This window comes from Spermophilus citellus, assembly GCF_964194105.1.
Source record: "Spermophilus citellus genome assembly, chromosome: 1".
NCBI classification, from domain to species: domain Eukaryota; kingdom Metazoa; phylum Chordata; class Mammalia; order Rodentia; family Sciuridae; genus Spermophilus; species Spermophilus citellus.
In genome coordinates this window covers 191234056-191247057 of record NC_138182.1, presented here as the reverse complement: position 1 = coordinate 191247057, position 13002 = coordinate 191234056, and the positions used below count along the sequence as shown (strand labels likewise).

The window sequence follows — 13002 nt, the reverse complement described above, 5'->3', positions numbered from 1 at the left end:
TAAAAAACACTGGGGGTGTAGCTCAGTGGTATACCCAGTGCTTAGTATACATGATAAGGCCCTAGTTCGACCCCCAGCATGATTTTAAAAAAAGAAGAAGAAATAGAAACTTTACTTTGCAACATTTCATTGAATTGAGAGACTTTCTTTGGTTCTACTAGGTTTCTATTTAAATATAATTTAAATAGCCATTATTAGCCAGGTGTTGTGGTACATACCTATAATTCCAGCTACTCCAGAGGCTAAAGCATGGAACACAAATTTGAGGCCAGTCTGGGCAACTTAGCAAGACCCTATCTCAGAGTAAAATAAAATGGGGTAGGAATGTTGCTCAGTGGTGAAGTGCCCCTGTGTTTAGTCCCCACTACCAGAGGTGGTGGGGAGCTGTCTTTGAGGATAACTTAATGAAGATTTTTCTTTAGAGATCCTCAGGGATTGTGTATTATTGTAATGCTGACTAAGGAGGTTTTAATAAGGCCCAATTCTGGATATTATAGTTCAAAAAGGGATGGCTGCTAAAATATCCCAGGCAGCTCCCACGATAGGAATTCCTGACTTATTTCTGATATTTCCAGAATCCTCTGCCCCCCACATCATGGAAATATAGGAGCACACTTGGTTTTCCTGTACAAATATTTGATGGCTAACCATCAGGCTAATCTTCAAAATCATATTAAATTATAACATAGAGAAATAAAGTACCATTTTTTTCTGTTCAAAGTCAAGTGAGATTTCAACTAATAGAATCATAATGTTAAGTATTGCAACATATCTCAGGGCTGCTATCTGAAAAGGCCATGTGACTTGCTAGGGAAGACTAGGCCTGAATCCAGAACCTGGATTTATTGCTGGGTATGGCGGTGTACACCTGTAATCCCAGCAATTTGGGAAGCTGAGATAGGAGAATTGCAAATTAGAGGCCAACCTTGGCAACTTAGTGAGACCTTGTTTCAAAATTAAAAAAGTTGGGTATGTGACTCAGTTTAAACTAAGTGTTTCAGGGTTCTGTCCCCGTTGGGTACAGGGGTGGTGTAGAGGGAAAGAAATTTGGATTTCTTTTTTTTTTTTTTTAAAAAGAGAGAGAGAGAGAGAGAGAGAGAATTTTATTTATTTTTTAGTTTTTTTGGCGGACACAACATTTTTGTTTGTATGTGGTGCTGAGGATCGAACCCGGGCCACACGCATGCCAGGCGAGCGCGCTACCGCTTGAGCCATACATATCTCCAGCCCAGAATTTTGGATTTCTTGACTGTATCCAATATCTTTTCTGGAAGGACATGTAATAAATACCTTTATGTAGGTGTTAGGATATAAATCAAAAGGAAGCAATATTTTTTCTTTTGTTCAAACAATTTTTTAAAAAATTGGGAATTGAACCCAGAAGTGCTTTACCATTGAGCTACATCCCCAGCTCCAGCTCTTAATATTTTGAGAGGGTCTCACCAAGTTGTCCAGGCTGGCCATAAATGCAATCCTCCTACTTCAACTTCCCTAGTCACTGGGATTACAGATGTGCTCCACTAGCCTGACATAATTAGGATTAAATTATGTCCTGGAATCTGAATATCTTTGTAAACTTTCCTTTGAATTGTTGATGGGGGTCACATTAAGAGCATATCCATGATCACACACTTGGATGTTCTTTATCATTCATTCATTTATATATATATATATATATATATATATATATATATATATATATATATTTTTTTTTTTTTTTTTTAATTTTCTTTAGTTGTAGATGGACACAATATCTATTTTTTTTTTTATGTATTTATGTGGTGCTAAGGATCGAACCCAGGGCCTCATGCATGTGAGGCAAGTGCTCTACCACTGAGCTACAACTCCAGTCTTGTTATATATTTTTCATCAGTGTAAAATGGGTGCAGTGGTGCATACTTGTAATTCCAGCTATTTAGAGGATCTGGCAGAAGGATCTCAAGTTTGAGGCTAACTAGGCAGTTTGGTAAGACCATGGCTCAAAAAATTGAAAAACAGTAAGGGCTGGGGATATAGCTCAGAGGTAGAGCACTCCTCGGCTCTGTCCCCGGTACTGCCAAAAAAACAAAAAAAGAAGAAGAAGAAAGTCAAATGGGTTCTTAAATTTTTACAAAAGATTAAGAACCATCCTCCTACCTTCTTAAATATAGTTTTAATCTCATCATGACCAAAGCATCTATTCTACAGAGAAAATAGGAATCTTTTATTATGTGAATCTTTTAGATTTCCTTGGAGGCTTTAAAAAAAATTCCAGCTACTATATTTAGAGATTAACTGTATATCAAGAATTACTGAATCTTTTCAGCAGTTCTATGAGAATTGCTTTCCCCGGGTTAGACGAGAAACAGAGACATGGAGTAAACTTGTCCAAGATTATATGGTTATGGTAGAAAAAGTCAGTATTCAGATGAAGGTCTTGACTGTACAGCCCAGCCACTGCTTCTCTACATTTGACTGTCTTTATCATTGTTTTCTCCCTGCTTGTTTCTAGAGAAACTGTACTTTTCCCGTTGCCAAACAATTACCTTCTATCCTATTCTTTCTTAAATGTCCTTGCTCTCTAGTAAATTGTCTGCTTTTATAGTTCCAGTGTCTGCTCTACTAGTCTTCTTCAGCATCCAAATTTATCCAAGGTGTTTTCCCTTTCTAAATAAACAAATTTGTAGGGCTGGGGATGTGGCTCAAGCGGTAGCGCGCTCGCCTGGCATGCGTGCGGCCCGGGTTCGATCCTCAGCACCACATACCAACAAAGATGTTGTGTCTGCCGAGAACTAAAAAATAAATATTTAAAAAAAAAAAAATAAAATAAATAAACAAATTTGTTTAGTGGTGCTGGGGATGAACTAAGGAATGGTGCATGCTAGGCAGGCATTCTGCCACTGGACTACACTGCCAATTCCAGCAAATGAAAAAAAAATTTTTTTTGGATCTGGAGATTTAACCAAGGGGTGGTATTCCCCCCCCCTTTTTTTTATAAAGATGCCTTTATTTTTATGTGTATGTGGTGATAAGGATCGAACCCAGTGCCTCACACATGCTAGGCAAGTGCTCTGCCACTGAGATACAGCCTCAGCCCCTCTCCACCCCTTTTTTTAAATTAAAAAAATTTTTTTAATATGTGTGTGTTAATTGTGTCATTTCTTTTTTAAAAAATATTTATTTTTTTAGACTTTTAATTTTATTTATATGTGGTGCTGAGTATCAAACCCAGCATCTCACACATGCTATGCCAGCACTCTACCACTGAGCCACAACCGCAGCCCCTGCCTTGGAATTTTTGATCTTCCTGCCTCAGCTTCCCTAATCCCTGGGATTACAGGCACTTGCTACTGCATCAAGCTAAATATTTTTTAATTAATTCATATATATTTTAAATTTGACATCACACTGCCAGTTGTGTTGTCTTACGCCTATTGTCCCATCTACTCAGAAGGCTGAGGCAGGAGGATTGCAATTTTTAGGTCAGTATGGGCAATTTAGGGAGACCCTGTCTCAGAATAAAAAATAAAATAAAAAGGACTGAGGATGTAGCTCAGTTTCTGGGTTCAGTCCCTAGGATTTCTAAACAAATAGCTCTAATGATCTCTTGTGAGATCATTATTAATTTAAATATATAATCAAAATACACTATAATAAACAAAAAAAAGATAGGGACTATTGAAAACGATATCAAGATGGAACATCTTTCATATTTATTAAGACTAGTATTTTTGGGGGGCCAGAGACATAGCTCATTGGCAGTGCTTGCCTAGCATGTACAAGCACCCTCACACACAAAAAATAGTACTTTTCTTACTTAATATAGTGATCCTTTGGGGCTGGGATTGTGGCTCAGTGGTAGAGCTCTTGCCTAGCATGTGTGAGGCCCTGGGTTCGATTCTCAGCACCACATATGAATAAGTAAAATAAATGTCCATTGACAAGTGAAAAAAAAATATTTAAAAAAAAAGTGATCTTAGGGCTGGGGATGTGGCTCAAGCGGTAGCACGCTCGCCTGGCATGCGTGCGGCCCGGGTTCGATCCTCAGCACTACATACAAAGATGTTGTGTCCGCCGAAAACTAAAAAAATAAATATTAAAAAATTCTTTCTCCCTCTCTCTCTCTTTCTCCCCCCCCCTCCCCCTCCCCCTCTCCCCCTCTCCCCCTCTCTCCCTCTCTCCCTCTCCCTCACTCCTCTCTCCTCTCTCCTCTCTCCTCTCTCCCTCTCTCCTTTTTTTTTTAAAAAAAGTGATCCTCATCAGGTGCTGCATTAATGTATTACTGGATACATTATTACAGTGTATGAAAATTGTTTGGAACAGGTACATTGTTGTAAATGAAAGAACACAAACTTCTTTTATTTATTTCTTTATTTTATATATTTATTTATTTATTTTTTAAAAGTAGTTGGACACAATACCTTTATTTTATTTATTTATTTTTATGTGGTGCTGAGGATCGAACCCAGGGCCTCGCATGTGCTAGACGAGCACTCTACCCCTGAGCCACAATCCTAGCCCCCTACTGCTTATTTTATACTATTATTTGCCATATGTAGGCAATTCAGCTACCACTAACACTTTTTGGTACTGAGGATTGAATACTGGAGTGCTTAACCAATAAGCCACATCACCAGCCCCCCCCCCACCTTTTAAATGTTTTGTTTTAGTTGTAGTTGGACGCAGTACCTTTATTTTACTTTTATGTGGTGCTGAGGCTCGAACCCAGGGCCTTGCACGTACTAGAGGAGTGCGCTACCGCTGAGCTACAACTCCAAACCCATCGCCAGCCCTTTTAATATTTTATTTTCAGACATGATCTCTCCAAGTTGCTCAGGACTTTGCTAAGATGTTGAGCCTGCCTTTGAACTCGTGATTCTCCTGCCTCAGCTTCCCTAGGCACTGGGATTATAGACATGTGTCACCATGCCCAGCTTACCAACATTATTAATTGTCCTTCATGAACAAGTCACCTAGTTTTTTCTAAAAACCAGAGACTATGCTTTGTTTATGTTTTTTTTTAATTATTAATTTTTTGTACTTGTAAATGAATAGAAAGCCTTTATTTGTTTTTATGTGGTGCTGAGGATTGAACATAGTGCCTCACACTTGCTAGGCAAGCACTCTGCCACTCAGCTACGGCCCCAGCTAACTCTTGCTTGTTTATTTAAAAATAATTTGACTTCTTGGGTTAAATAATCAAGGGACTCTGCTTTCCATTTAAAACCTGTTCATTCTAACTATAAGTCTTTGGGAAATAGGTTAGAATGCTAGAAATATTTAATATTACGGTGAGCTTTGATTAAATAACTTCTCAAGTATATATGGAATTATGACAAGAAATAGGGTAGATCAGTGGTTCATTGGTGGTTAAGAAGAAAGTAATGCTGGTAGTTAAATACTGCATCTCTATGCAGATTGATAGAAGTTTGGCATCATTTGCACGTGTGTGTGTGTGTGTGTGTGTATGTATGTATGTGTGTGTGTGTGTATGTATGTGTGTGTGTGTGTGTGTTACTTGAGTTCAACTACCCAGGACCTCCTCATACATGCTAGGCAAGTATTCTACTACTGAGATACATCCCCAGTGTCTTTAAATAGTTTTTTTTTTTTTTTTTTTTAATTTTTGAGACAGGTCTGGGCTTAGGCTGGCCTGGAATTTGTGATCATCTTGCCTAAGCCTCTTCAGCCTCCCCAATACCTGGGATAACAGTTTCTGCCACTGGCTGGGCTTATCATTTGCTTTTGCCATTTGATGTGCAGATTTCTTGAGGCAAATTATTGCTCTAAAGCTGAAAATAAAAAAGTAATGCTTAAGAATATGTATTGGGCTAGGAATATAGCTCATTTGGTAGAGTGCTTGCCTCACATGCACAAGGCCCTGGGTTCAATCCCCAGCAGCACACACATAGACACACACAAACACACAAAAGTATGTATTAAAAGTGGATAAAAGGGCTGGGGATGTGGCTCAAGCGGTAGCGCGCTCGCCTTGCATGCGTGCGGCCCGGGTTTGATCCTCCGCACCACATACCAACAAAGATGTTGTGTCCGCCGAGAACTAAAAAATAAATATTAAAAATTCTCTCTCTCTCTCTCTCTCTCTCTCTCTCTCTCTCTCTCCTCTCACTCTCTCTTAAAAAAAAAAAGTGGATAAAATTTAGAACAAAAAATATTGCTGCCTTCACAATAGTGATAATAGTACATAGTAGTTTATCATGGGAAAAACTTTGTAATTGAAACAGTTCTCATTGATCCTGCTCAGTCATTTTATTTTGTTCTTTTTTAGTGCTTTCCCTTATAGAAAGAATGTCTTCTTACCCCACATTCCTCTCCTTCCAAATTCTTTATTCAAACTTAGAGACTTCTGAGAAGCTTGCACTAATATAGAATTGTTGTTTCTTCTTCTTCTTCTTCTTCTCCTTCTCCTTCTCCTTCTCCTTCTCCTTCTCCTTCTCCTTCTGTAGATGGACACAATACATTTTTTTTCTTCTTCTTTTTTTTTATTATTAGAACTATTTTCTTATTTGAGGTTTTTTCCCAGATCCTGAATTTCTTCTAAATTTACAATGAAACAACCAGAGGATTGGAAACATTGGTTCTGAGACAGACTCCTTGGTAATGAGAAAGTCCAATTCCAACTGGGGAAGTTTACCTGAGTCCCAGCCTTCTCAGTTTAACATACACTTACCACCTAGAAAAATAAATCCCAAGTACCCATCTGTGTTGAAGGAAAAGAGTTACTTGTGATTTTATAAATAATGGAACTAACGATACCTTTCTTTTATTTATTTTTATGTGGTGCTGAGGATTGAACCCAGTGCCTCACATGTCCTAGGCAAGTGCTCTACCACTGAGCTACAACCCTAGCCCCAGTATTGTTTCTTAGTATGTGTACATGAATGATTTTTATCTCTTTTGGACTTAGCTTTCCTGGACAATATCTCTGTTTTATTCTTTGTAGTATACCTGATGCATGGTAGGTATTCAGTGAATGCCAATTCCAGTGGTGTGGTAGGAAAAGATAAGAGGATTTTGGAGCAGCATACCTACCGAGTTATTTTCTAGTCCTGTGGCATTAGGCAGGTGTTCTCACTAATGTTTTTAAGCCTCAGTTTTCTTATGTATAGAAGGGGGATAATGTCATATAGCCCACAAGCCTGTGGGAAATATTAACAGGATTAATTCTTGGTACTTTGAACTACACAAAAGGTGTAGGTTCTTGTTTTGTTTTGTTTTTTGTTTGGTTATTTGTTGCTTTTAGTTTTGTTTTTACAACATGTGGCCCTTTAGTTTGTTTCACAATCTGAAAACAAATCAAATAACCATCAATAGATGAATATAACAGCAAAATATAGGATATCCATACAATGTAGCATTACCCAGCAACAAAAAGGAGCAGTTCCTGGTGCAGTGGGAGGCTGAGGCAGGAGGATCCCAGAGTTCAAAGCCAGTCTCAGCAAAAAGCAAACCCTAAGCAACTCAAGTGAGACCCTGTCTCTAAATAAAACACAACATAGGGCTGGAGATGTGGCTCAGTGGTGGAATGCCCCCGAGTTCAATCCCTGGCACCAAAAATAAACAAATAAATGAATGAATAAAAAGGAGCAGATAAAAGATACTTATCTGCCACTTATATTAACTCAGCTTTAAATTCAGCCTTTAGAACCTTCTCTATTGTAAGGAGCTGGACTCTTTCACTTTTGCATTTAGCAAAATATTAGGCATTGTCAGTAGAGGGCACTGGAAGGACATTGCAGAAGTAAGAGGTTTCTTGGATCTGTTAGGCTTTTTATTACTTTTGTTTTTATTTTAATTTTTTTCTGTTAGTCTTCTTAAAATCATTATTTAGTGTTTTTGTTTGTTTGTTGTTTTTTGTTTTGCTTTTGCAATACTGGATATTGAACCCTGGACCTTGGATATGCTAGGTAGCTAGCATGTGGGTTTACCACTGAATTACATCTGCCCTCTAATAACATGTGAAAGTTTCATAGTCTAGAATTGTGACTAGTTCTCTTAAATGTTACCTTGTAATAGAGGTATCAGCTGTTATTTGAGGACATCCTTCACCATCCATAGAGGATCGTTCCAAAAAAGTGATAGCATTTCTTTGTCAGTTTCTACAGGACTTATGTCAGGTAAAAACTTGGAAATCAAATTTGTTTTTTACAGAAGCATCAATGATAAAGAGTATAGGAATTAATCTCTTAAAGTAGTAGTTCACTAGCTGGACACAGTGTTGCATACCTGTAATTCTAGGGGCTTGGAGGCTGAGGCAAGAGGATCCCAGGTTCAAGGCCAGCTTTAGCAACTTAGGGAGACCCTGTTTGAAAATAAAAAATAACAAGGTCTGGGTGTGTATGTAGCTTGGTGATAGAGGGCTCCTGGGTTCAATCCCCAGTATGAGGAGTTGGGGGGAGAAACAAAAAGATTAAAAAATAACCTACTAAGGTAAGTGCTTTTCTTTAGGTAAAGTATGCTTTTCTTTATACTATGCATATTAGTTTTCTATGCTGTCATAATAAATTACCACAAAGTGGGTGGCTTAAAACAACAGAAATGTGCTCTCTTGGATTTGGAGTACAGCAGTCTGAATCAGTGTGTCAGCAGGGTCACATTCCTTTTAATGCTGTAGGGGAGAATGATTCCTTGTTTCTTCCAACTTCTGGTGACTGTCAGCATTCTTTGGTTCCTTGTTTTGTGGTCACATCTCTTTCAGTCACTGCTTCTTCCATCTTTATAGCACCTTCTCTGTGTGTCTTATCTTCTCTTTTGTCATATATATATATATATATATATATATATATATATATATTTTTTTTTTTTTTTTTTTTAAGAGAGAGAATTTTTTAATATTTATTAGTTTTTGGCAGACACAACATCTTTGTTTGTATGTGGTGCTGAGGATTGAACCCAGGCCGCACGCATGCCAGGCGAGCGCGCTACTGCTTGAGCCACATCCCCAGCCCTGTCTCCTATATATATGACAGTTGTAATTAAACTTGCCCAAGACTGGGGATGTACCTCAGTGGTAGAACATTTGTCTAGCATGGGTAAGTACCTGGGTTTAGTTCCCAATACTGTAAAAAACAAACAGACAAATCCAAAAACTTGTTCACCCAGGTGATACAGGATGATTTTTTATCTAAAGATTCATAATTATATCTGCAGATACCATTTTTTCCAAATAAGGTGACATTTGTAGGTCCCAGGAGTTAAGGCATGTGGATATCTATTTTTCAGATGGGGTATTTAGTCCACTGAGGGTTGAGCCCAAGGCTGGGCAAGTGCTGTACCACCAAACTTCAAACTTCATGCCCAACCTCAACATGAGAGCATTTAATCACTCAGTTTTTTTTTGGGGGGGTGGGTGGTAAATACTGGGAATTGAACTGGGGGGGCATTAGGCCATTGAACCACATCCCCAGCCCTATCTTGTATTTTATTTAGTGACAGGTCCTCACTGAGTTGCTTAGCACCTCACTTTTTGCTGAGGCTGGCTTGAACTGTAGATCCTCCTGGTTTAGCCTCCCAGGACACTAGGATTTCAGGCATGTGCCACACTGTGCCCAGCTCAATCACTCAATTGCTTTTTTTTTTTTTTTTGAGCAGTACTGGGTATTGAATCTGGCGGGTGAGGCTCCTACCACTAAGTGACATCCCTAGTCCTTTACAGGGTCTCACCAAGTTGCTGAGGCTGGCCTTGAATTTGAGACTCTTGCCTCAACTCAAGTCACTGGTATTATGGGCATGTGCTGCTAGGCCTGGCTAGCCTTTGGGTTTTTTCACACTGTTTTTCAACCTACACAAAAGTTGCAAATACAGTATAAAGAGTATTTTTTTTTTCCTTGAGCCATTTCAGAGGAAGTTGCCAACATGATGCTTCATCAACCCTCATTTAATTTAATTTAATTTTTCTGGTGCTGGAGGTTGGATCCAGTGCCTCATGTGTGTAGGTAAAGTATCAGTGAGCATGCCTCCAGTCCCTGCATGGATCTGCAATGTTGTTTTCACAGTGATTGTACCATTTTACATTCCCACCAGTTATGCACAAGGGTTCCTTTTTTTCATTTTTCTTTGCATTTTGCTGACTATTGTTTTCTTTCTTTCTTTCTTTCTTTCTTTCTTTTTTTTTTTTTTTGTTAATAAGTATCCCAGGGGATATGAGGTGATGATTTTTAGTCCATTCTAAGATAATTTTTTAATTTAATAATATAGGGGTCCAGATTTAGTCTTTTGTATGTGAATATGCAGTTGTTCCAATATTATTTATTGAAAAGATTATGTCTTTGAACCCTGTTGAATTGTTTTGGCATTGAAAACCATTAAACTACAGATGTTTGGGTTTATTTCTGGACTTTCAATTTTATTACATTGATCTCTGTAATCTTGTTTTAGTTGTAGATGGACACAGTACCTTTATTATTTTATGTGGTGCTGAGGCTTGAATCCAGTGCCTCGTATGTTCTAGGCAAGCACTCTACCACTAAGTTATCACCCTAACCCTGATCTTTATGTTCATATGCCACTACCATACTGTCTTTTCTTTGGGGAGTTGGGAGTACTGGGGATTGAATTTAGGGGCACTTGATCCCTGAGCCACACCCCCAGCCCTATTTTGTATTTTATTTAGAGACAGGGTCTTACTGAGTTGCTTAATGCCTTGCTTTTGCTGAGGCTGGCTTTGAGCTAGGGATCCTCCTGCCTCAGCCTCCCAAGCCATTAGGATTACAGGCATGCACCACCACACCTGGCCTTACCATACTGTTTTGAATGCTTTAGATTTGCATTTTGTTTTGAGTCCATAAATGAGTCCTCCAGCTTTATTCTTTTCCAGATTGTTTCTGTTCTTTGAGCCCTTTGTATTTCTATGTGAATTTTATTTTATTTATTTTTTGGGTACTGGGGATTTAACTCAGGTACAATTTATCACTGAGCTGACAGCTCCAGCACTTAACTTTTTTTGTTTTTTTCTGAGACAGGGTCTTATTAAATTCCTTAGGACCTTGCTAAGTTGCTGAGGCTGGCTGATCTTCCTACCTCTGCCTCCCAAGTTGCTGGGATTACAGGTGTGCACCACTGCTCTTGACTCCATATGATTTTTATCATCAGCTTTTTTACTTCCTGTAAAAATAGTTGCAATTTTGATAGAGATTGCATTGAGAATCTATAGCTTAGTTTGAAGAGTATCTGCACTAGTCTTACTATGCTCCCTTTGTAATTTTCATCTTTGTCTTTGTCTACTTTCTGGAAGGTCTTCTCAATTTTGTCGTCCAGCCTTTCAATTAAAGTATTTTCATTCTCAGAAAATTTCATTTGTTGGACTGTTTTAAGTGTTTTTTTTGTTTGTTTGTTTTTGCAGTACCGGGGGTTTGAACCCAGGGCCTCATGCATGCTGGGCTACATTCCCAGCTTTATTTATTTTTCTTGGTATTGGGGATTGAACCCAGGGGTGCTTTGCCACTGAGCTACATCCCCAGCCTTTTGTTTGTTGTTTTTAAACTTTTTTTAGGGGTTCTGGGCATTGAACTAAGGGGCACTCAACTACTGAACCACCTTCCCAGCCCTTTTTTTTTTTTTTTTAAAGAGAGAGTGAGAGAGGAGAGAGAGAGAGAGAGAGAGAGAGAGAGAGAGAATTTTTTTAAATATTTATTTTTTAGTTCTCGGCGGACACAACATCTTTGTTGGTATGTGGTGCTGAGGATTGAATCCGGGCTGCATGCACGCCAGGCAAGCGCGCTACCGCTTGAGCCACATCCCCAGCCCCCCAGCCCTTTTTTTTTTTGTTATTATAGATGGACATGATACCTTTATTTTGTTTGTTTAATTTTATGTGGTACCAGGGATCGAACCCAGTACCTCACACATGCTAGGCAAATGCTCTACTACTGAGCCACAACCCCGGCCCGCAGCCTTTTGTTTTAATTTCATTTTTTTTAACTTTTTAAAATTTTAAGATAGGGGTCACTAAATTGCCCAGGGTGGCCTTGAACTTGTAACCATCCTCAGCAGTTCAAATTATAGGTATGCACCACAGCTCCCAGTTTATTTTTTTTAATCTTCACTTTTTTTTGGTACCGGAAATTGAACCCAGGGTTATTTAACCTCAGAGCCACATCCCCAGACCTTTTTATGTTTTATTTTGAGACAGGGTCTTGTTAAGTTGCTTAGGGCCTCAATAAGTTGATGAGGCTGGCTTTGAACTCATTGATCCTCCTGCCTCAGCTTCTCAAGCCACTGAGATTACAGGTGTGCACCACCCAGTTTATTTTGTGACAGGGTTGGATGTGCTAGATTATATTTTGTGTATGCAAATACTATGTTATTTTGTATAAGGAACTTGAGCATCAGATTTCAGTATCCCTGGGGATTGGTCCTCTCTCCTCACTGCTGCCCATGGGGGATACTGAGGGATGGCTGTATAAGGGAAATTGCTAACTATTCTACAGTACATAGAAAGAACAACAAAGAATTATCTGGCCCCAAAATGTCAGTAGTGCTAAGATTGAGAAACACCAAGATAAGACTTTTTATTATTTATTTATTTACTTATTTGGTACCAAAGGAAAACCCAGGAGCACTCAACCATTGAGTCACCACCCTAGCCCTTTTTATTTTTTATTTTGAGACAGGGCAAGGTCTCACTAAAGGGCTCAATAAGTTGCTGAGACTGGCTTTGAATTTGGCCATTCTCCTGCCTCAGCTTCCCGAGATGCTGGGATCAAAGGCATCCATCCACCATGCCTGGTGTGATAAGGATTTTTAAAAAGTGCACAGTAGTTAACTAAAAATATGGACAATAATTTTTGTATCAAATGTGTAATCGAGCAAAAGAAAAAAATTGGTAAAGTTCTAAATACTGGACCTGTAATTGTAATTTCATGTTTGCTACATTTGATTGGTTAAACAAGACGTGTTCCTGGGTTCAGAGGGAGGAGATATAGACTCTATTTACTGATAAGAGAAGTGGCCCTGCTTATAACAAGGGAAGAAATTGTTTGTAGCCATCATTGAAGATTATGT

At 38.7% G+C, this 13002-nt stretch overlaps 1 protein-coding gene across 2 annotated transcripts in view; it reads left to right on the top strand.

Annotated features, from left to right (window-relative positions):
* UBE2D2 (ubiquitin conjugating enzyme E2 D2) overlaps positions 1 to 13002 on the top strand; it is a 56619-nt gene that overhangs the window by 7784 nt on the left and 35833 nt on the right. The gene's annotated exons all lie outside the window — the stretch shown is intronic.